The 24144-nt window shown below is 40.7% G+C and overlaps 2 long non-coding RNA genes across 4 annotated transcripts in view; one reads left to right on the top strand and one right to left on the bottom strand.

Annotated features, from left to right (window-relative positions):
• Nucleotides 1-8845, bottom strand: part of LOC102556295 (uncharacterized) — a 34550-nt gene extending 25705 nt beyond the window's left edge. Inside the window, exon 1 of one of the 2 annotated variants that reach the window (XR_015643511.1) lies at nucleotides 8772-8845. This is a non-coding gene — a long non-coding RNA (uncharacterized LOC102556295). The remainder of the gene's footprint in view (nucleotides 1-8771) is intronic. The other variant, XR_015643512.1, reaches the window with a different exon arrangement.
• Nucleotides 8846-8863: 18 nt separating this feature from the next.
• LOC147998772 (uncharacterized) overlaps nucleotides 8864-24144 on the top strand; it is a 45815-nt gene continuing 30534 nt past the window's right edge. Inside the window, exons 1-3 of one of the 2 annotated variants that reach the window (XR_015643514.1) lie at nucleotides 8864-8965; nucleotides 9059-9107; nucleotides 9734-9857. This is a non-coding gene — a long non-coding RNA (uncharacterized LOC147998772). Of the gene's footprint in view, nucleotides 8966-9058; nucleotides 9108-9733; nucleotides 9858-24144 lie in introns of those variants that run through there. The other variant, XR_015643513.1, reaches the window with a different exon arrangement.

The following is a 24144-nucleotide window of genomic DNA, read 5'->3' as shown; positions in this document are numbered from 1 at the left end:
TGCTCTGGAGAAAAGTGCAGAATTGGAATTGACCATGTAAAGTAAAGCAAGGATCTGCCTAGTCTCTGGCTTTATAATCCCTCTGTCTCCTAAGCCAAAAAAAAATGCAGACAATGAATTGCTTTTAAAGGGCTCTGCCTTGTGTGCATGGACTTAAGTGAGGTGGCAAATGTGTGAGCATTTTTCCCAAGGGCTGGCATAAAGCACACATTCATAGATGGGCACTGCCCTTGAAGGGGAATGTAACTCCAACCTAAACCCCCAGGCAGGAGCCAGCAGGGTTTCAAGAGCCAATTTCATCCATAATCCACAGAGACACAACTGAAAGAAAAGGCCCTGAGAGGTCCCCTCATTGGGTAGTGGTGACCAATCATTTCTAAATAGTGGCATTAGTGAGTGTGAGGACCCACAGGACTCCCGGGCAGCATGGGAATCATTTTCTTTCCCTGCTTCACAATTTTTAAATTGCTTAAAATGTTCAAAATTTGAAGTCCCTAGTCAGCAAGGCTGATGGACAAAGAGTTGGGAGAACAGCTATCCTTTAGGACTGTGCTGGAGACAGAACAGCGACCAGGAAGGCTGGCCTCCTCCTATGTCCCTGGTGTGACACTGGGAGGGGTTTGCATTTTGTATCAGCTGATACATCCTAGGTGAAGAAGCAGGTGATGAAAATAAAACTCTGCTCGAGCACTAGCCTCCATCTCCTCTCTCAAGCCGCCACCCGAGACTTAGCTCCTGGCTGGGACAGCTCATTCTTCACAGCCTGGAAAGGCTGCTCCAATGACTTTTGCACTGTGATGAAATACCTTGCACAAACCCACTTAAGTGGGGGAAATATCTACTTGGCTTAATGGCTTCAGAGGACCTCAGTCTGGTCACAGAGGGTGGGGAGGCAGGATGAGACAGTTCAGTTCATGGTGCATGGGCTTGTCATGACAGACTAGGAGGCAGGGTGACAGACCGAGGACCAATCTGTAACCTTCAGTGAGTCCTTCTTCCAGCTAGGCCCTATATTCTAAACATTTGACATCCTGTCCTAAATACCATGATTAGGTAGATTGGCAGAAGGTTAGTCTGTGGGAGGCATTTCAGACTCAATTTTTAAAAATTTATTTATTTATATTCATTACATCCCAATATCAGCTCCCTCTCTCCTCCCAGTACTCCCTCACAGAGATCCTCCCCCACTCCCTTTTTCTTCTGAGAAGAGGGTGCTCTCCTCTGGGTATTCCCTGGGTATGGCCCTCTCACTCCTCGAAGCACACCAAGCCCCTAAAGGACTAGACACACCCTATCACACTGAGGCCAGGCAAGGTGGTCAGTTATTGAATCCACAGGCAGGCAACACCTTCAGGGACAGCCCCCGCTTCAGTTGTTAGGAGGCCAGCATGAAGACCAAGCTGCACATCTGCTACATATGTGCAGGGGGCCTAGGTCCAGCTCGTGCTTGCTCTTCAGGTGGTGGTTCAACCTCTAGTAGACCCTAAGGGTTCAGGTTAGTTGACTCTGTTGATATTTCTGTGGAGTCCCTGTCCTCTTCCCCAATCCCTCACCTAACTCCTCCACAAGACTCTCCCAGCTCCATCTAATGTTTGACTGTGACTCTCTGCATCTCTTTCCATTGGCTGCTGGGTGGTGCCTCTCAGAGGACAGTTATGCTAGGCTCCATAGGCAAACATAACGAACTATTATTAATAGTGTCAGGGATTGGTTTTTGTCCATGGGATGGGTCTCAATTTGGGCCAGCTATTGGTTGCCCGTTCACTGTCTCTGCTCTTTGTCACTGTATATCATGAAGGCAGGACACGTTTTGTGTGGAAGGTTTGTGAGTGGGCTGATGTCCTTATCCCTCCATTGGGAGTCCTGCCCTGCCTGGCGACACAAAATGACTGCTTCAGGATCCATATTTCCTACTGCTTGGAGTGAGTGAGGTACCTGGGTACTAAAGGACATGCATGATACATACTCATTTATAAGTAGTTATTAGCCATAAATTACAGGAAAACATGCTACAAACCACAGACCCAAAGAAGGCACAAGGAGAGGCCAAGAGAAGATGGTTGAATTCTTCTCAGAAGGGGAAATAAAATAGATTTTGAAGGTGGATAGGAGGAGGGAGCTGAGTGGAAGGCGGCAGGGGGAGGAGCCACCAGAGTGTCTATGGTGAGACTCTAGCTCAGATTCAAATTTTTATAAGGATGATTCAATAACAGATACTGAGATGGTACTTACATGAATGATTTTAGGTGTTGTTTAGGTTTGTTTTAAGACATTGTCTCTCTGCATGCATTAGATATCTTGGAGCTCACTCTGTAGATGGGAATGGCCTTGAACTCACAGAGATCTGCCTCCCTCTGCCTCCCAAGTGTTGGGATTAAAGGTATGTGCCTGGTTATGTATAAATTTTCTATCTATGTATCTATCTATCTATTGTGTGTGTGTGTGTGTGTGTGTGTGTGTGTGTTTTATGTACACTGAGCATTGAACCCAGGCCTTTGCACATGCTAGGCAAGTATTCTAATATTGGACTGTATCTGCAGTCAGATTTAAATCAAAAGTATTGTATCATCCTCATATTTCGAAGGGGAAGGAAAGAAATATAGTTTCTTAGTCTTGTATAAAGCTACATGTTAAAATTTAAGAGCAATACCTCTACCAGAGGAGTAAATCAAATGTATAAAGTATAAACATAAAATATAAAAGTCAATAAGCAGAATTTGAGAATGTAACAGGAAAATAAAATGAGAGAGAAACAAAATAATCAGGGAAATGCAGAATGTAAGGTGAAATGGAAGAGATGAGTCAATACGGGTGACTATTGATGACCAAATTAACTATCATTTAAAAAACAGATGTTCTCATAGTAGATTGGAGAAGGGGCATAAGTTATATGAAGTTTGTTAAAATTACACAGAAATATTGAAAGTAAAGAGATAAAAAGAAAGTCATTGTAATCAAATGCAACCAATTCTCTATAATGAATGTAGTTATGTTTTATCAACTCACCACAACACTAAATTGAGCCATTGGTTATGGGGAAAATATACAGGAAGGTTCCTGTAAGACTGTTTTCACAATAACTTCATTGGTTCTCAATGCATGGCATTGTTGTGTGTGTGTGTGTGTGTGTGTGTGTGTGTGTGTGTGTATTAAAGAACTTTTTAAAATGTGTATTGTTGATTTGTTAGCCTTGAACTCATAGCGAGGAGCATTATAGTTCATGATACAGACTTATTTAATGTGGATTTTCTCCATAAGGCACAGTACAGGTTCCTTGATGTATAAAATGTTACACGGCACTTTAGCACTATGCTTGGGGGTAATTTTAATTATAAAATCACCAACAAAAAGCATAAATTAAAAAATTAAAATATAAAGATTCTAGAGGGGTTGGTGAGATAGCTCAGAAGGTAAGTAAAATCACTGTACAAGTTGGTGACCTTTGAAACCTACAATATAGTGGAAGGAAAAGACTGACCACACAGTTGTCCTCTGGCCTCCACATGTGCTCTCAGCATGTACACACACACACACACACACACACACACACACACACACACACACACATCATATACATAAATACATAATTTTGATAAATAAAATTCTAAGAAATTTAAAAATTCCAGAAAGGACACTTGTTTATTCTATGAGAACTGAAACAGAGTGGCACTGGTTGTGTTGTTTGACATCAGCTTGGAAAATACTTATCATTTAACTCAAAAATTTTCTTGCTCTGCACATATCAAAAACTGACCACAATGACACTGTGAGTATTGATTCTGGAGCTACAAATAAATTATAGTGAGTAGACATAGTCAGAATCCATGAATAATAAAGATCAACTATACATGTGAAAGAAAAGTGCAGCTTCTATATTAATAAATCAATGAACAGCCAATAAATGAAACTGGGACAATTGACTGTCACTATAAGAAGAAAACTAGAACAGGATAAAATTATATCTCAACTTCAATAATGTACTTGAAATTAAACCCAGATGGTTTCCAATTAAAAGAAAAAAGTGGGTGTGCATATATGTGTGTGCATGTGTGTTTCTTGAAAAGCTAATTAAAAGCTAGAAATATAAAGACCCAGGAAATTTGAAGAAGTAGAAGAAAGGGGAAGAATTTGCCTTGCCTAGCCTGAGAGTGATTATAAGCTTAGTTAATTAAGTTAGAGTAGCACTGATACAAGAAGAAACAAATAGATTAATGCCACAAAACAAAATACAGAAAAGAGCCCACACATACACAGAGGCTTAATTCATGACCAAGATGCTACCTACCACAGAATGCTGGGGTGTGGAGTGGGGTGAAGGAGAACCTTTTGGTTAACTGCTAGTAATGTCTGGATATTTGTAGAGATGCAACCAACCTCTCTGTGTCCTCAAACCACAGCAGCTGGGAAGTCTTACAGCAGCAGTATACAGAAGTGCACGGTGGCATGTCCACATAGCAGTATAATACATTGTCATGAAAACAGTCTACACATATCACTTAAACTCGTCTCAACAGGCTGAACGCCTGAGAAAATAATGCTGACATAGAAGACTAGTGTGTGGTTTGAGTACCTCCCTGGAAGTTCCATGTGTTGAATGCTGGATTCCCATGTAGAGATAGTAGATTCCTTACAAGGCAACATTTAGGGAGGTGACTAGGTCATGACAAGCACTGTCCCAGGACCACGTCTAATTCATATTAGAGCATTGTGACTACAAACAGATCAAGGCCAGCTTTTGCTCATTCTCTCATTTCCTATATCACCTAGTAATTTCTCTCCTGACATGTCATTTTGTTATGATGTCAACTGCCATGTTATGATGCAAGATCCTAGGGACCTTCATTAGAGACCAAACACACAAGACTACCCAACTTAGACTTTTTAGCCTCCAAAATAATGAACTGACAACAGATTTAATTTATAAGTCCCAAAGTCTCAGATATTTTGATATAATAGGAAGGTGAATCAAATGCAGAGTATTACTGTAGAATTACAGTTATACATAGCTTGAAAAATACAAACAAAATTTAAAATAGCATTAAAAGATATTTAAATAGCAAATATTATTTTTACTCACTATCAGACTGTTTGGATACTTAGTAAAACTATGATTAGAAGCAACAGTATGGTTGTCATCATAACTAGAATAGTGAATAATTATGAATTTGGGCATAGCAAGGCATTTATAATAGATAGCACACAAATGTGGGATTCTCTCACCCCAAGGTTTTAATTTTTGGCACAGAAGCAGTTGTACCATAGTTTTCATAGTATAGCTTCCAAGTTGCACCATAGTATCAAAGTATATGCTTTAACTTTATAATTTTTAGTTTAAAGGTATTTTAACCCATGTGTATTGTTGAACTAATGGTAAAAATTAAGCCTAAATCTCTTGTCAGAAAATACTGGAGGACTGTATCTCTGGTCCTGTGACAGAAGAATTCCTTAAACAAAATGTTCAGTGCACAACCACACTATAAGATTTATAAATATCCACAAGAGAGAAGATTCTGAAAATAACAGTAAATGATAGCCAAAGATTGAAAGAGAAAAAAAAACATTTTCAATGGATCTAAGCAAAAAGGGATACATACACAAAATATATAATCTCAACATATAAAGATACAAGCACCTATCAATCTTCTCTATTGATCAGAGAAATAGAAAATTCCGTTACGAAGTTACACGGTGTCTCTTATACATAAAATTGCATTGTGTGATAATCCAAGTGTGGGATAGCAGGCCCCATCATTTTATTAGTGGGGGTACAAAGGTATGCAAACACTTTAGAAAGCAATTTGGGGACCATTTACTGAAACTGAAAATGCACACTTCTGAACATTCAGGTAGTCTACCTTTAGGAGTGAGAGAATGGTTAAATGTATGTGTTAAGAACTTGGAGGAAGAACTTATTTTTTGTAACAATTGAAATGGCTACCCAAAAGTGAATGGATAAATATACCATGGTATCTTTAAGCAATAGCACATAATCTTTAGCTGAAAGCTTGGTCCATAAGAGTAAGTCTTTAGAATTTAGTGTGAATAGGCAGGGGAAGAATAAGTTGAGAAACACATATGTATTACTACATATGGACATACGTTTATGTACATGTGTGTGCATGCACATGTGTTTTTTTTTTGTTTTGTTTTGTTTTTTTTCGGAGCTGGGGACCAAACCCAGGGCCTTGCGCTTCCTAGGCAAGCACTCTACCACTGAGCTAAATCCCCAACCCCCACATGTGTTTTTTAAAACATTAGAGACACCTAAAAACTGACAGCATAATAATATAGCCAGTGTGCATATAAACTTCAAAGCGGTGTTTTGTCTAGTTTAGAAAAGAGGAAAGAAAGGAGGGAAAAGTGGTCCAGGGGGCTTCAAAGACAGATGTACTTCAACAGCATGGGTACTTAGCTGTTTTATGAAATAAAGAAAACAAATGCATTAAAAGAATTCCTCTGTTTAAGTCTTTCTGGTATACGGGCATATATTTAGGTAATCATGTTTCTGTCCTTTTCTGCATATTTTAGATATTTCTGAATTCCTATAAAAATATAATAAAATGTAAAAGGGGGACTATGACATGCCTCACAAGTGTTGCCACAATGTAATAGATTATCTTGTACACAAAAGTTTCTGGGACTTTAATCCTTTTAAGCCTCGTGGCTCCTTAGGGAATACATCTGAGGGACGAACAGAAGTGCAAGGCTCTAAGGTGGATCAGTCAGTGGCTGGGCTTCACCTCCCAGGTTCTACCTTGTGCCAAACTCTAGTGTTATACATTTTTCACCATGTGGTAATTGCTGTTTATGTGTCTGTCTCCCCCACCAGTCTGGGAGCTCTGGGGCAGTGACAAAATCTTGTTCATATTGTGCCATGCAGGAGGTGACATTACACATGGGCAAAATTGAAGAATGCTGTGCACACCAGCCCAAGGGATGCCCATGACTTAGGTAAACTGGGGGGTTTGGGCTTAACTTATTGTGCATCTCATGCAGCAGGAGGGCTTGGGGTGCCTTTGGGCTTTGGGGATTAGCCACTGTTAGTAAATCTCTTCCTATGAGTCTAGCGGGCTAGGTCTCCTGAGAAGGATGGAGCACAGAGCAGCCTGTGATCTTGGCCTATGCTCTCTGACTATACATCACAGTAAATGTTGTGAACACTTACAGTGACAAAGCACACATTTACAGATGCTTCTGCACAGGGACCCAGAGGGAACATAGCAGCATGGAAACAGTTGTTGCATCAAATTGGGGAAATTATATCTTTCTACACATCTTCCCAGCTTTCTGCAATATGGTTTTATTGTCCTAATAAAAACTTATAATGAATATAAAAACTATTTCATCTATTGAGTTGATGGAATAGGATGGTAAGTGTCTTAACATTTCAGCAGACTTAATACTCCACCCTTCAAATTTTACATTGTAAATGACCAATAAATGTAAATTATATACGTTATATATATGTATATGACTGCATATACCTCAATGAAATAAATAATACAGGCAACAGTTCCCTGGGAAAGACAAAATTAAGCACCATATCTGTAAGAGTCCTAATAAGCTGGAGAGATAGCTTAGTGGTTGAAAGCTCACTGCTTCCCCCCACCCCAGAGGACCTCTGTTCAGTTAGTTTCTAGTACTCCCAATGGATGGCTCACAATTTTCTTAAGTCTAGTTCCCAGGATTCAATGCCCTCTTTTGGCCTCTGAGGATATCTGCATGCACATGCTGTACAAAATTCACTCAGGCAGGCACACACACACACACACACACACACACACACACACACACACACACATTTTAACAAAAGAAGTCATCAGGAAGGATTAAGAAAGAGAATTAAGGTTTTCATGTGGGGGGTCCCCAGTCAAGACCAGGAATCTGCATGCTGACCAAGCTTTCCAGGAATTTCTCAGTTATGCTCCAATAAAACTGTGGTCAAGCAAGAACAAACTTGCATTCAATGCCCACTTAATAAAAGCAATAGCCACATAATACAAGTGCATAGAATTTGCAAGTAGATCAGTCAAGTATGTTGCACAGGTAGTATTGGTCACCAGGGCAGCTGGCACCAGTTTACCCTCACACATTATTGATATAAAGGGGTTTTCAATGAAGTGAAGATGTTTCCTAGACAGGGCAGGGGCCTGACCATCAACTGAGTCAGGGACCAAGGAGAAGCCTATGCCAGATCAACTCTACAGACCTGAGAAAGCCACACTACAGCTTCCACTGGGAGATATTATGCACCTCACCCTCTGCACAGAAGTGTCCCTATGCAAATCGGGATCTCTCTATGAATCTATGAGTCTCTCTCTCTCTCTCTCTCTCTCTCTCTCTCTCTCTCTCTCATCTCAATGATTTTAATAAAGATTCATTTAAACTCTCTACTCTTCCTGCATTTGACAAGTTGAACTCTCTGAGAGAAAGAAAAACCACTGGACTTTTGAGAATATGCAAAAGTTCCCAAGAGAGGGACCATCAAGAGATCTCATGGCAATGATACAAACAAGAGAGAGAGAGAGAGAGCAAGGGTTTGAGAGAAATGAGGAAATCTTCTAATTTAGATTTCTCAAAAGTTCTTTAGTAATTAGGATAATTATATACAAAAGGATCAAAAATCATTGTTTCTAAGTGAAAATAAATTACTGAAATTTACTGCCATATAAAAGTTAGAGTTGTCACAAATTGTCTTATTCTGAAATCTCAATTGGGTAAATTGACCCACTTGAAAATTTCTTCTCAATGCTATCTGCTTCAAGATTTACCTTGCGCAAGTCCCTCAGCACAGGTTAATTGGCCTGAATCCAATCCAAACTATGACATTCTCCTGCCTGAGAATATTCTGTAACTGCCATTCAGTAACTGTCACCTCAAAGATGCCAATCAGCTGCCTCCTGGGACAACTTAGCAAAGCTATCCAAAATCCGTGGAACCTTCTTCCCTTTTCTTTTCCCCAAAGGTAAGATGTATTCCCCATTTTTATGAAATTGGCCTCTCGTTTACAGAGACCCCTCCCTCACAGAGCCTTTCGTTTGTCATTCTCTTATAATAGTTATCACGCTGTTGAACAGTTTCCTGTTCCAGGCATTGTCCACGCAATGGTAAGCAGTGTCAATAAGTGTGGAGGTACATAAGTGAGTGGATCACCATGTAGGTAGTGCCCAAAGTAAGATGGAGCATTCCACATCAATCATCACTATTAATCATCAATCAAGGAAATACCCTATAGACTTGTCGATAAGCTACAGGATGGATTCATTTTCTTAGTTGAGGTCCCTCTTCCTAGATAACTCTAGTTTATGCAAGTTAGGGGGAAAGCCAGAATAGGATGTACTTAGGATTTAATAAGAGTAAAAAGGGGAGCCATACTTAAATAGGGTTAGAGAGTTTACAGAGATAGGAAGAGGAAAAAAATCTTTCTGTGTACATGCATGGAGGGAGGTTATAAAATGATGGTGAGTCAGCAGCCATTTATAAAGTAGGAAGGAAGCCATAACCAGTGACCAAACCTTGCCAATTCTTGACATTGAGCCCCCACTTTCCCACACACGCCTACATATTGTGATAAATGAATTTCTATATTTTTAAATGGCATTTTGCTATGGCAGCACAAAAGAACTGCAGACCAGATCTTGAACATTTCTGGATGAGTGTTCTAGGCTGTGGAAAATGCTGAAACTTGGGGCTACTGAGATAGCCCAAGAGTTAAATGCATTTGTTCTTGCAGAAGAGAAGAGTCCAATTCCAGTTCCAATATGGTTGCTACAACTGTCTGTAACTCCCATTCAAAGGGATTCAGTGCCCTCCTTTGGGCAACATGCTCACTGTGCAATACACAGACATGCGTGCAGGTAAACACGCACCTATAAAATAAAATTAATATGCCTTTTAGATGTTATTTTTTAAGATTCCAAGACTTTGAAGTGAGGGCATATTTGATAAATTTGAGGATCATCTTAGAAGAGCCAACATGGCTGGATCAAAGGATTGACATCAGATCAAGTCTTGGCAGAGGAGGAGGAAAGAGAGGGCAGGAAATGACAGTCATGGTGAGATGTCAGCTTTCATCCCGGGGGCAGAAGGATGATATAGCATGGCATGCAATGGCATGGCATACCAAAACACAGGGCAGTATGAAAGGATCATTCTGGATACTAACTTAGGAACAGACCTGAATACAATTAGAGAAATGAAGAAACAACACCATTGGCTAAGAAGATGTGACCTGGCAGCTGGGAAGAGAAGCAGTGTTAGGTGAGAGCCCAGAAGGAACAGGAAGAAGAGAAAGGGTTGATGGGCTTCTACATGACTTAAGATTTGAATGAGTAACTGGCCCTTGGATTCTGGATCCTGGGTTATTAGTAGCTGCAGCAGGATAATGAAGTAAACAGCATGGTTGGATACAACAGAGGTAGAATAAGGAGAGGACAGAGAGGCAAATATGGACAACTTGCTCAAAAAGGTGTTTTTGCAGGAAGATGGTAAAATCAGTGGTAGTGGTTTCAATATACAGGTGCTTTTGATGGGAACTGTGACAACATAGTAGAGACAAGCTCAAGTCCAAGTTGATCAAGGACCTCAACATAAAACCAGATACACTGAAATTAATAGAAGAGAAAGTGGGAAAGTGCCTCAAACACATAGGCACAGGGGAAGTTTTCCTGAACCGAACACCAATGGCTTAGAGGTTCCACAAAAAAATTGGACATTGCACTACCCGAGGACCCAGCTATATCTCTCCTGGGCATATACCCAAAAGATGCTCTAACATAGAACAAGTACACATGCTCCACTATGTTCATAGCAGCCTTATTTATAATAGCCAGAAGCTGGAAAGAACCCAAATGTCCTTCAACAGAGGAATGGATACAGAAAATGTGGTACATCTACACACTGGAATACTGTTCAGCTATCAAAAACAATGACTTCATGAAATTCCTAGACAAATGAATTGAACTAGAAAATATAATCCTAAATGAGGTAACCCAATCACAGAAAAATACACATGATATGCACTCACTGATAAGTGGATATTAGCCCAAAAGCTCGATTTATCCAAGATACAATCCACAGACCACATGAAGCTCAAGAAGAAGGATGACCAAAGTGTGGATGCTTCAGTCCTTCTTAAAAGGGGGAACAAAAATATTCATAGGAGGGGATATGGAGGCAAAGTTTGGAGCAGTGACTGAATGAGTCTGCCCCACACATGATACACACACACACACACACACACACACACACACACACACACACACACACACACATACACAGAATCACCAAAACTAGGTAAGATTGATGAAGCTAAGAAGTGCATGCTGACAGGAGCTGGATATAGATGTTTCCTGGGAGGTACAGCCAGGGCATGCCAAATACAGAGGAGAATGCTAGCAGCAAATTATTGAACTGAGAACAGGATCCCCGTGGGAAGAATTAGAGAAAGGATTGAAAGAACCGAAGGGTCTTGCAACCCCATAAGAACAACAATGTCAACCAACCAGAGCTCCCGGAGACTAAACCACTACCCAAAGTCTATACATAGACTGATCCATGGCTCCAACTGCATATATAACAGAGGGTGGCCCTTTTGGGCACCAATGGAAGGAGAAGCCATTGGTCCTGCCAGGTTGGACCCCCCCCCCACCAGTGTAGGGGAATGTCTGGAGGTGGGGTGGATGGGGAGAGGAACACCCTTATAGAAGAAGGGGAGAGGGATGGGTTAGGAGGATTATGTTCGGGAAACAGGGAAAGGGAATAACATTTGAAATGTAAATAAAAATATCCAATAAATCTACTTCAAGATATTAAAAAAAAGAAAGAAAGAAAGAAAGAAAAGAAAGAAAGAGAAAGGAAGGAAGGAAGGAAGGAAGGAAGAAAGAAAGAAAGAAAGAAAGAAAGAAAGAAAGAAAGAAAGAAAGAAAGAGAAAGAAAGAGAGAGAGAGAAAGAAAGAAAGAAAGAAAGAAAGAAAGAAAGAAAGAAAGAAAGAAAGAAAGAAAATATGGTGTGGGCTGGGAAGACAGTTTATTAGGTAAAACACCTGCCACTCAAATCTGAGGACCTGACTCTGCATCCCTGTAACCCACACAAAAGCAGCATGTCTGTAATCTCTGCTCTTACTGAGAAGCAGAAACCAGAGAATTCTGGGAGGTTCACAGGACAGCTACCCTGGATACGTTGTAACAAACAGTGAAAGACAGTGTCTCAAACAAGGTGGAAGAACCAACACCCAAGGTTGTCCCGACTTCCAAAGGCATGCTGCCTAGCCTGTGCAACCACATTCACACACAAATGAGTGCATGCAAGCTTATTTTAAAGATTACATAATGAAATGAAAACATGGTATAACTCTACAATATATATATTGAAAGCAGACAAGCTATAGGGAGAGGTCTGAACAGCCATGGAAGGCAGGGTGTTGGAGGGACTATGAGATATGAACAGATGTGCATGTGTACCAAATTATGGGAAGAATAAAGGTGCAGGCCATACCACCTGACCCCCCCCAGAAAAAAAAGCACCAATGGCTTATGCTTTAAGATCAAGAATCGACAAATGGGGCCTCATAAAATTGCAAAGCTTCTGTAAGACAAAGGACACTGTCATTAGGACAAAACTGCAACCAGCAGATTGGGAAAAGATCTTTACCAATCCTACATCTGATAGAGGTCTAATATCCAATATATACAAAGAACTAAAGAAATTAGACTCCAGAGAATCAAATAACTCTCTTTAAAAATAGGGTACAGAGCTAAACAAAGAATTCTCAATTGAGAACTATTGAATGGCCAAGAAGCACCTAAAGAAATGTTCAATATTCTTAGTCATCAAGGAAATGCAAATCAAAACAACCCTGAGATTCCACCTCACACCAGTCAGAAGGACTAAGATAAAAAACTCAGGTGACAACAGATACTGGTGAGGATGTGAAGAAAGAGGAACATTCCTCCATTGTTAGTGGGATTGCAAACTGGTACAACCATTCTGGAAATCAGTCTGGAAGTTCCTCAGAAAATTAGACATTCCACTACCTGAGGATCCAGCTATACCTCTCCTGGGCATATACCCAAAAGATGCTCCAACATATAACAAGGACACATGCTCCACTATGTTTATAGCAGCCTTATTTATAACAGCCAGAAACAGGAAACAAACCATATGTCCTTCAACAGAGGAATGGATACAGAAAATGAGGTACATTTATACAATGGAATACTACTCAGCTATTAAAAACAATGACTTAATGAAATTCTTAGGCAAATGGGTGGAACTAGAAAATACCATCCTGAGTGAGGTAACCCAATCACAAAAGAACGCACATAGAATGCATTCACTGATAAGTGACTATTAGCCCAAAACCTGGGAATACCCAAAATACAATTCAGAGAGCATATGAAGCTCAAGAAGAAGGAAGAGCAAAGTGTGGATGCTTCAGTCCTTCTTAGAAAGGGGAACAAAAATACTCACAGGAAGAAATACAGAGACAAAGTGTGGGCCAGAGACTAAAGGGAAGGCCATCCAGAGCCACACCCCACCACCTCCAGGGGATCCAGCCCATTACTAGAACAAACCCAGACAATATTGCAGATGCCAAGAAGTGCATGTTCAAAGGAGCCTGATATAGCTGTCTCCTGAGAGGCTCTGCTAGAACCTGACAAATACAGAGGCAGATACTCGCAGCCAATCATTGAACTGAGAATGGGGTCCCCGATGGAGGAGTTAGAGAAAGGACTGAAGGAGCTGAAGGGGTTTGCAACCTCATAAAAAGAACAGCAATATCAACCAACCAGACACCCCCCTCCCAGAGCTCCCAGGGACTAAACCACCATCCCAAGAGTACATAGGGATAGACCTATGGCTCCAGCTGCATATGTAGTAGAGGATGGCCTTGTCAGGTATCAATGGGAAGAGAGGCCGTAGGTCCTGGGAAGGCTGGATGCCCCAGTGTAGGGGAATGTCAGGGTGGGGAGGTGGGAGGGAGTGGGTTGGTAGGGGAGTATCCTTATAGAAACAGGGGTAGGGAAGATGGGATATCGGGTTTCTGGAGGGGAAATTGGGAAAGGGGATAACATTTGAAATGTACATAAAAATATCAAATAAAAGAAAAACTTTAAAAAAGAGAGAGACAAACTAGGGTTGGACAGACTCATCATGTTGGCAAGAGGATAATAGCTGAATATTTTGCTCATTTTTACAGAGAAGAACACCAAAGTACAGAGAGGTAAAGCCACTTTGTTAAGTAAACACAGCTGATTCAGGAATCACATCAGATCTGCCAAATAAAGACAGTGTTCTTAATGGCCCCTAGTAGTTTACTTCTCTCTCCTTCAACCCCAGTTCAAGTTCCAGCTCACCTCTTCTTTCCCATAGTTAGAAGTGATCTCTGCTTCCTCTCTGTGACCTCCCATACCGATTAATCTTGATGTTTTATTACAGCTATTCATTTCCTGTCTCCTGCCATATTGCAAATGCCTTGAAGGCATGGAGTAAGCATTATAAACCTATTCATCCTACCCATCCATTAACAGGGGGCCTAGGAAGAGATAGGAGCTCGAACAACATTTGCATCAGACCAGCGGAGGGGGGAGGGAGTAAAATAAAATGGGAGAGAATTCCTGTGTCTGAAAGAAATACAAAACCTCTAGCAATTCAGAATCCATAGCTTGAGACTAAAAGAGGAGGGAAAGAGGAGAGAAGAAGGAAAAAAGAGAGGAAGGAAACAAAGAAAGGAAAGAAAGAATAAAAGGAGGAAAGGGAAAGAGAGAAAGAAAGGAGTGAAGAAGACAGAGGAAAAGAGAGACGAAGGAAGGAAGGGAGGAGGAGAAGAAAAAGGAGTTCCTTTTTGCCTAAGTCCCCTCACAGGACTGACACCTTCATCCTCCCAGACTAGAGGACTGCATTTACTTTAACACATCCTCAAGGGGTTGCTACCCCTTTAGTCTTGTCTCTGCCTGTTTCCCAGTTCTGGTCTGAACCCACAACGTCTTGTTAATAATAAATCAGACACGCAGACACTCTGCAAAGGGGAAGGCCTTCCAAGTGTACACCTGTTAGGTCAAGAAACACCTGGAGAGGAATTTTACCATCTGCTGGGCAGCAGCTGGGAAGAAGCTCTAGGAGGTTGCATGCATTTCAATTCAGGAGCCTCAGTGGGTCTCCTACTCTGTGCCAGATCCTGTGCTAAGCAGACAGAGTGACAGGAGGGGCCAGAGACTGTTTTTACTGTCACTGGGTTCAGTTCTTGTGAGACCAGAGAGAGTAGCAGAGCCAGAGTCAGAATTATGTGATCATCTGTGAATGTATATCATTCATTTGAATTCCTCAAAAAATTCTGCTTTGGAGATTCAGATACTGATTAATTTAAGCCCACAAGGATCTTGACTTAAGTTTATACTGGATTGATAGGCAGAAGCAGAAGTATATAAGGGTGGGGCTGGAAACGTGGCTCAGTTGGTAGAAAACTTGCCTAGCACTCAGGAAGCCTGGGTTTAATCTCTATTACCATAAAACCGTGCATATATATAGCATATATATATAAACCATATATACATGTATATATGGCACGTGTCTATACTCTAAGTGCTAAAGAGGTGGAGCCATGACGATCAGAAGTTCAAGTTATCCTCCACTATATAGTGATTTGGGTCAGACTGGGCTACAAGGACCCCTGACAGTACTTCCTTCATTGTAGCAGTCACTGGACCATTGCTGTATATGAGACCCATCCATGGCTCCCTATCCCCTTGAGGAAAATGTCTGAGTTCTATTGCAAGGCCTGAACCCTGTCACCATGCCCTCTTTCAGCCTCTCTAAGAACATTTTAAGGACTCTATATCCATTTGGGAACAGTGTTTGCTTTGTTTTGTTTTTGCACAGGAGTAAGATGGTGTTAACTCCTCTCCCTGCTGTCTTAACTTATTCTGAGTCACAGTTTTCTTATGCATGCCTCTTCCTCCAGAGAGAGAGAGAGAGACAGAGAGAGAGAGAGACAGAGAGAGAAAAAAAGAGATACTAACCTATACCAGTTCTAAATCATTAACCAGTTACTGTGTAAGAAGAGGGCTCAGCAAATAGGCAATAGAACAAGGAGCAGCCAGTAAAGTTCACCCTGGAAGGTTTCAAACCATGGTAAAAGTTGGTCTTATCACCAAAACATCTGAAACCATTAGCCTGAGAGAGGCTTCAGCTTGCAAGCTTTGTAAAAGCTACCTGGTGATTCTAATTTGCAGTAAAGGGCTAGGACTAGTAAAATAGAAAATGTTTAAAATATTTGTCTAATATAAACACAAAAGTCATGTGTGTGTATGTTCATGTACACATGTGTATGTGTGTGTATATAGGCATTTATATAGGGGTTGAGTTTATATATATAATTATATACAGTACATATATAAATATACATATATGTACATATATATGCAGATAGGAAGGAAGAGGAGAAAATTTGAAAATTTGTGTTACTTTCTCTGAACTTTCATTACAAGTGAAGAGCCCTCTGGCATTCAATTTGTTTTAATATCTACCTGCTTTTAAGATTTTATCATTTTCTTCAGTTTTCAGAAGTCTAAGAATGATGTGCTTTGGGAATAAGTACTTCTTTCTTTCTATTTATTAAATAAAAGATTCACTATGTACCATAGGCAATAATCCTCCTGCTTCAACATCCCAGTGCTAGGGTTGTAAGTATAATTATCATGTTCAGAGATCTCTTTGAATTAATCCTTCTTTGAGGTCTCATGGCATCTTGATTTTCTATATTTTGTTTTTATTACTATCTGAGTGGTTTTTCAGACTCACCTTTTTCTTCTCCTTCTTGGACTTCAACCACACTAATATTTGATTTTGATTGTAATGCTAGAGGACTCTCTGCTTCTCCTTTTGCTTTTGGTCTCATTGCTCTCTGTGGTTCTTCTTGCATAACCATCACCTTCTGTACTTAACTTTATTCTTTCTCCCACTATCTCATTCTGCTAGTGAGCTCATCGTAAGCTTCTATTTCAGTTCTTTTGCTCTTCTAAAATTTCTACTTCGTTCTCCATTACATCTTCCATACCTTTCCAATGGCTTTCTCTTTGTTCACTTGCTCTAGGGACTTTTGAAATTGTTTGTTGAACACATTCCATTATCTCTGCTTTAGAATCTTTACAGGGTCATTGTACTCTGTCCTGTCTGCCTTCTCTATGTTCCTATCAGTTACATTTTCTTCCCTTCCAGCTTAAGGTCCTTCCATTACTGGTTTGTTAGGTGATTTTCTACTGAAACCTAGACACACGCTGTGAATTATATGAGGGTCTGTTTCAACCTATTTTATTTTTAATGGTAAATATGAATTTGTTTCACAAGGCAATGTCTTTCACTGAAACACTCATTAAGAATTAAAGTCATATTATTGTGTAAGACAAAATATAGTCAGAGTAACGGTACTGTACATCATGGGAATTTGAGGTCCAGATATTCAAATTCAGATCACATCGCTACAAAATTGTTTAAGTGCTTTTCTTAAAGAATAATCTAGAAGAACTTCTCCCTGGTACAGGCGATCAGTCGCACCTCCTTCTCTGACCCAGATACTCCAAGGTTATTTTTTGACTGTACTTCCATATAGAGAAAATGATATATTCTGACATCCAAGTACCAAAGACAATGAGGATTCAGAAGCAAAAACACCCCAGTCTCCTTCTTCCATTTCACTCCAGTATTCTAGTTAATTTTCTTAAGGAAAAAAATTATCCAGAATTTTAATGGCTCCAAGCAACAAAATGTGGGTCATATAGACAGGAGTTTGGATGAGACGGACTCAAATAATTCCTGTGGTCAGCCAGTATCTTAGTTGAGCTGCATTCTCTTGGACGTAGTTGGGCATTCTTGGAGACTTGAATTCCTAGAGGTTGGATATTTGGTGAGTCTAAGAGGGTCCTGGCTGGAACTGTTCATCTTGGTTCCATATGGTCTCTCAGGGGCTCAAAAAGAACTTACATCTAGTACCCTACCTCTGTTTTGCTATTAATGATCCATGGTACACCAAAAGCAAGTGTCCCAAATACTTTCTCTCAACAAAATTCATCATACTGTCTCTCTCTTTTTATAGGGCTAAGGATGGTTGTGAAGATGAGTCGTTAACACAGGCAAGGGAATCTAGCAGATTTGCCTTCAAATTTGACTTTGACCATTTGTTTTGTAGGTAAGTTTGGGGAAGTTAATTAAACTCCCTAAACTTCTGTTCCTTGTCTGCAATACATGAGTTAGAGAGGTTTTGCACAATGCCAGGCACATGGTTCAAGGGTGCCTTTGATAGTGGCTTCTTCCCTGGCAGAAGAGGGAGAGTTCTGACCCAGAGGCAATGGTGCCTACAGCTTACAGCCCATCAAAGACAGAAGCAGATTGTTTTCTTTGTTAAGTTTTAACTTGAAGCAGACAGAACCATCCCTGTAAAGTAATTTATTTGTTGCCTCCAGGCCCATGTTGGGAAGAGCTCCCTGTCTATTCCAAGCTGATTTTGCAAACATTAACATATGTCAAGAGCTCACACACAGCCAATGATGTAAAACTCCTCTTCCTTCTTTAGGAGAAAGGAGAACAAGGGAGACTAAATGAACAGTGCTAGAAAAAGTCAGGTAGTAAAGACCGGACATCAAGCAGGGTGGGCTATGGTTTCTGGGTCCGATGGACCATGAGCCCTAGTTGGGGAAAGAGGCTTCCAGGGGAAAAGCTCAGTAAGAGGATGTTAGCAAGTTCTTTGCGTGGCCCACCTATTATGTGCTACTGTCTTTCTGCCTACTGTTTATTTTCCTTCACTTGGAGATAGTATTGCCGATTCTGTAGCCTATGGAACTGATACAGATAAACAATTTGCTCAGCTTCATGCAGATAATATAAGACAGAACTGAGATTCAATCTCAGGCACATCTGATTCTAGAAACTGTACTACCCCCCCCCCCACCCAGGACCATTTTTCTATATCACAGAAGTGTTCTTCAACTTGATTTAATATTTAGGTTTCTTTCCAGTTATGAAGATTGAATCCAGGGACAGTGTTTTCTGTTGCTGGCTATCTCTCTCATTTTTAAAATATTCTATTGGTTATTTGATGTACATTTCAAATGCTATCCCCCTTCCTGGTTTCCCATCCAAAATCCCTCCATTCCACCCTCCTCCCCCTGCCTCCACAAGGGTGCTCCCCACTACCCCACTTCAACCCCACTGCACTGGGGCATAGTCTTCACACAGAACAAGGACTTCCCTTCCCATTGATGCCATACAATGCCGACCTCTGCTACATATGCAGCTGGAGCCAAGAATCCCTCCATGTGTATACTTTGGCTGGTGGTTTAGTTCCCTAGGAGCTCTGGGTGGTCTGGTTGGTTGATATTGTTGTTCTTCCCATGGGATTGCAAACCTCTTCAGTTCCTTCAGTCCTCCTCCTAATTCCTCTGTTAGGGTCCCCAGGCTCAATCTGATAGTTGGCTGCAAGCATCCACATCTGTATTGGTAAGCCTTTGACAGAGCCTCTCAGGAGACATCCATACCAGGCTCCGGTCAGCAAGCACTTCTTGGCATCAGCAAGTTGTCTGGGTTTGGTGGTTGCATATGGGATGGATTCCCAAAAGGCTATCTCTCATTTTTAACTTTCTTTCACCAGGCTGAGAAACCGAGACTCAGGGAGAGATTAATCAAGTTCTTAGGAGCACAGGACTGTAAGGAATAGTGACCTGGAATGGTCTTGGTTAGGGGCTTACATATATCTAGGTCTTCAAGTTAGACCTCAGTGAAATTCATGGCTGTCTTTCTGCCCATCACATTGATCTAGCAACACTAATATCACCACTCCTAGTCTATCATCCACAGGCATCTGACTTGCTGGGCCCTGAATATTTTGGGCCTTGATGAGTATTTGTCCAGCAACTTTCCTTCAATTCAGATCTAGAAGCAGGCATCATCTTTGTCTTCTTCTGTGACCTCAGGGCCCTTCCTCAGCTGATCCCCTTCATTCATAATTAAAAATTTGCATCATGCTTGTAGGAACCACGTACATTGCTAAGACCAGGAGTGTAAGTTGCATACAATATTGCTCTCCATGAGCTTCTATTCAATTTGATCCTGGAGTGATGTAGACACAAATCCCAATCACAGAGTAATGGGCTCTGATCACTTCTCCACACGGCCTCAAACCACTCCGACTTTCTATGCAGAGAGTGGGCCATTTGCATTTTCAAAAAGTTTGCGAACTGCTGAGGACAATGAATTAGATGGAGCACTGAAGGTGGCTGTCTGTCAGGCAGGATGCTGAGAGAATATGGCAGGTGACCAAATGGAGGAAGCAAATACAGAAATGCAGCAAAGGTAAAATAAAGGCAATAGAGTCAGAAAGCATTAGGAAGGTCTCGTGAAGGGTAGAAAGACACTGGTGATTGATTGGTAGGGTGGAAGTGTAGGAGGGTAGAAGAGACTGGCAGTGGTGATGGGCTTGATTGCAGCTCTCAGGTTTAGATCCAGGGCAAAGGAGGTGAGCAGAATTATATGCAGAGCATAGAGCCCTCTGCAAATGCAAACCTTGAACCAACTAATAGGCTGGAAAGGAGGAGAAAATAATTACCAACAAGCTGCAGTTCAATACTTCCTGAGCTCCTTGCTCTGATTGTCCCGACCTCTGAGATGTGAGGCACTGTCATTGACGCGAGAAGTAGAGGTTACTCTGGGATGAAGATTCACACGCCTGAATGCTTCAGGCTTTTATGAGAGAGAGGGAAAAGGAGGCATACTTAACTCAGAATCAAAATTGCATTAAACTTCTCTCATAACTGTGAAAATCATGTATCTCAAAACAGAAGAGTACCTAAAGAAGGAGGAGCAAAGGAACCTTCTGGAAGTGAACAATCTCCCAGAAGTCTGCTTCCAGTGGTTTGGAGATGAGGTCTAAAGTAACACACATCATCTATATCTCAGTTTCCCTGCCTATGATTCTCTGTGTTTCTTGTGTCAAAGGATTTTTGAACGATCTCACATTGTCTGTCTGCAAAAGACTTTGCAACTTCTTGGAGAAATGGCTCAGTTTGGTAAAGTGGCTGCTGAGTTTGGATTCCTGGGACCTACATAAAAAGGACAGCATGCTTCTGTAACACTTGTACTGAGAGGTGGGCCATGCAGACAGAGGTCAATTCTTGGAGCTTCCTAGCCAGCCAGCCTAGCTGAATAGATGACCTACGGGTTCTGTGTCAGACCAAGTATAAAAAAAGTAAGATGGAGAGCTACTGAGGAAGACACCTAACACCTCTGGCTCCAAGGATAGTGGACCTCAGGTAACTAAAGGAAAGGAAAACCACAGATAAGGTAGCAGCAGTGAGGATGTAGGATGAAGTCCAGGACCAGCTGACATTAAAGAATCACCTAATGAAAAACCAGCACAAATCAGTGTGGGCTAGGAATTGTTCATTGACACTTTTTGGCAACACTGATCCCAGAGCCTGGGAAGAGGAAAGTCCTTACTAAGCCAGGCATTTAGTTTGGGTATATACTGACTAAGGAACTAGACAGGTTTAAGTGAAAGTTTGGTATTATTATTTCATGGAGTGGATTGACTCTTTTCAAATGATGTTTGCATTGGTTTCATACAATGCTAACTAGTGAACAATCCTTGGTAAGGAGGTCAGACTTGGATAGTGGTTGACAAGGGTTTGTTTATAAGCCAAGTAAGCTTCACCAGGATGGGTATTAAACCAAGGGTATTTTCATGAAGGTTGTTTGCACACATGCAAACAGAATGGGGCCTAGGAACATGGGTGTCACCTCTGCAATACACTGACATGTCAGTATCTTTAACATGGTATTCAATTATCTTACAATAAATTTCTACAGGCTTGTGAGAGCTCTTTCACCATTCCTAAAAGATCTTACTTGCTAGACAACCCAAGGGACTTGAGGCTTAATTTCAGGTCATCTACTCAATGTTAGACAGTATTTGTCCAAAGGATAGACACATAGTAGGAGACAAATTGGGCAAAGTGTCTTTGCTAGGAGATGAACTATAAAAGCCCTGCACTATACATCCGTAAGGTTGCATTTGAGTATTCATTTATTGATGGGCTCTTTACATTTTGAATCACAAAAGTCAGGTATACTTAAAGGGGTGCACTGGACAAAGAAGGGATGGTCAGGAGAAAGGAAACCAGAATAAGAAGCTCAAACTCACAACCCTTTCACTACCAAGGCAGACTGCTGGTGAGATAGGTGCTTTGGGACTGGAGGTTTTGTGGTAAGTTGATGATAATTAACTTCTTAATTCTTCTTAACTTCTTAAAGTTACACAACCTTAGTCTAACTAACAAAACTGGGCAGTAGACCCAGATATCCCCCAAAATACAGAGGAGAACTTCTGATTGGAGTCACAGACTTTGGGGTGATAGTTGTCAGGGGTTCTATTTAAGTATTTTAGAGTTTCAGAAAATAATTCCAATTTAGTTTTCCAAATGGCAGATTCTTTTTTCTTATTTTCCTTCCTATTAATAACTTTTTTAGGATGGACATCAGTGCACTTGCATTTGTGTCTGGCTTCATTAGTTTTCCTTAAGAGCTTCCTGCAATGGTTTGGTATGTACCTGGTCTAAGAGATACACGGTATGCTGGCAAAACATTATTCCCGAGTACAACTGTGAAAGTACTTCTAAATAACAAAGCATTTGAATGAGTAGACTAAGTAAAGAAGCTCAGACCACAAGTTTCAGGGAACCTACCTAAGCCACTGAGAATTCTAAGGAGCCATACTTAAGCCACTGAAAATTCTGGGGAGCCCTACTTAAGCCACTGAGAATTCTGGAGTCTCTACTTAAACCACAGAGTCTATTGGGAATCTAAACATGGAGGAAGGGCAAACTTGACTTTTTTTTTTAAGTTGGAAAATCTGTCCTCTCCTGTATCCAGATGATGATCCAGATAATCCAGGCCTTCAGACTCAGTTTGGGGAATTATAATATTGGCTCCCCTCATCCTAGAATTTGTAGGTTTCGGGGGAATTCTACCATGAGGACTCCTGTGCCTCTAGTTTGCAAAAACTATGGGATTCCTTGATCTCATTTACATGTATGAATTCCCCACAATAAATTAGTGTCTATAAGTATTCCATAAGAAACAGAGATCTGTTTCTATCCCTTACTTATTTATCTTCTATCTATCCATTCCCCCCATCCAATTGGTTCTATTTCTCTGGAGAAGCCTAATATCCTACTGTATATCACAACCTAAGCTACTAAGAATAGTAAGACTACCTCACCAGCCACTGATGGTGGCAGATTGGCATTAACTCCAGAGTTGGAGGCAGAAGGTCACAAGTCCAAAGTCAACCAGAGCTACAGAAGAGTTTGAGTACTGTTTGCATAACCTAGTGAAATTCTGACTCAAACTTTAAACAACACATTTAAATGGATGGACAGACGGATGGATGGATGGATGGATGGATGGATGGATGGATGGATGGATGGGATGGGATGGATGGATGGGATGGGTGGATGGATGAGATGGATGGATAGATGATAGATAGGAAGATAGATAGATAGATAGATAGATAGATAGATAGATAGATAGATAGATAATAGAGAGATGATAGATAAAGAGATGATAATAATAATAGATAGACAGACTGGCAGACATAATAAGTAGATAAAAATGATCTGGAGGTCCACCTCAATGATAGGACATGAGATATATTTAATCCTCACTAAAGAAAAAGGAGGGACAGAACATAATCGTTCACAAGATTATTACATTAGATAATACAATAAGTAAAAATGTCAAACACATAGTGGGTATGTAATAAGTTATACTACTTACTTTCTACTAAAAAGTTTTAAAAATATATAGTTATGGCATTTTTAAAAACAATTAGTATTAGAAGGTCCTTGAGTTGACAATAAAGGCCTTATACAACCTTGTAACAAGAAGTATGGTAAAATAAAGTCCAGCTTCTGCTGCCCGAGTAAAAAGATCAGCTATCAATAGTCATTAGTGATTTAAAATTGAATCACTTGCAAACAATCAGTAGAAGGGCAATAATTTTTCATGCTCAGGAAGGATGACCCAACTGGGACTTCAAAATTAACAGCAAGAAATAGTGTTGTCAATATGACACCAACGCAGTCCATAATTAATCA

This window comes from Rattus norvegicus, chromosome 19 (genome assembly GCF_021556685.1).
Source record: "Rattus norvegicus strain SHRSP/BbbUtx chromosome 19, alternate assembly SHRSP_T2T, whole genome shotgun sequence".
NCBI lineage: Eukaryota > Metazoa > Chordata > Mammalia > Rodentia > Muridae > Rattus > Rattus norvegicus.
The sequence above is the reverse complement of the archived record's forward strand: the minus strand, read 5'-3'. Positions and strand labels throughout refer to the sequence as shown.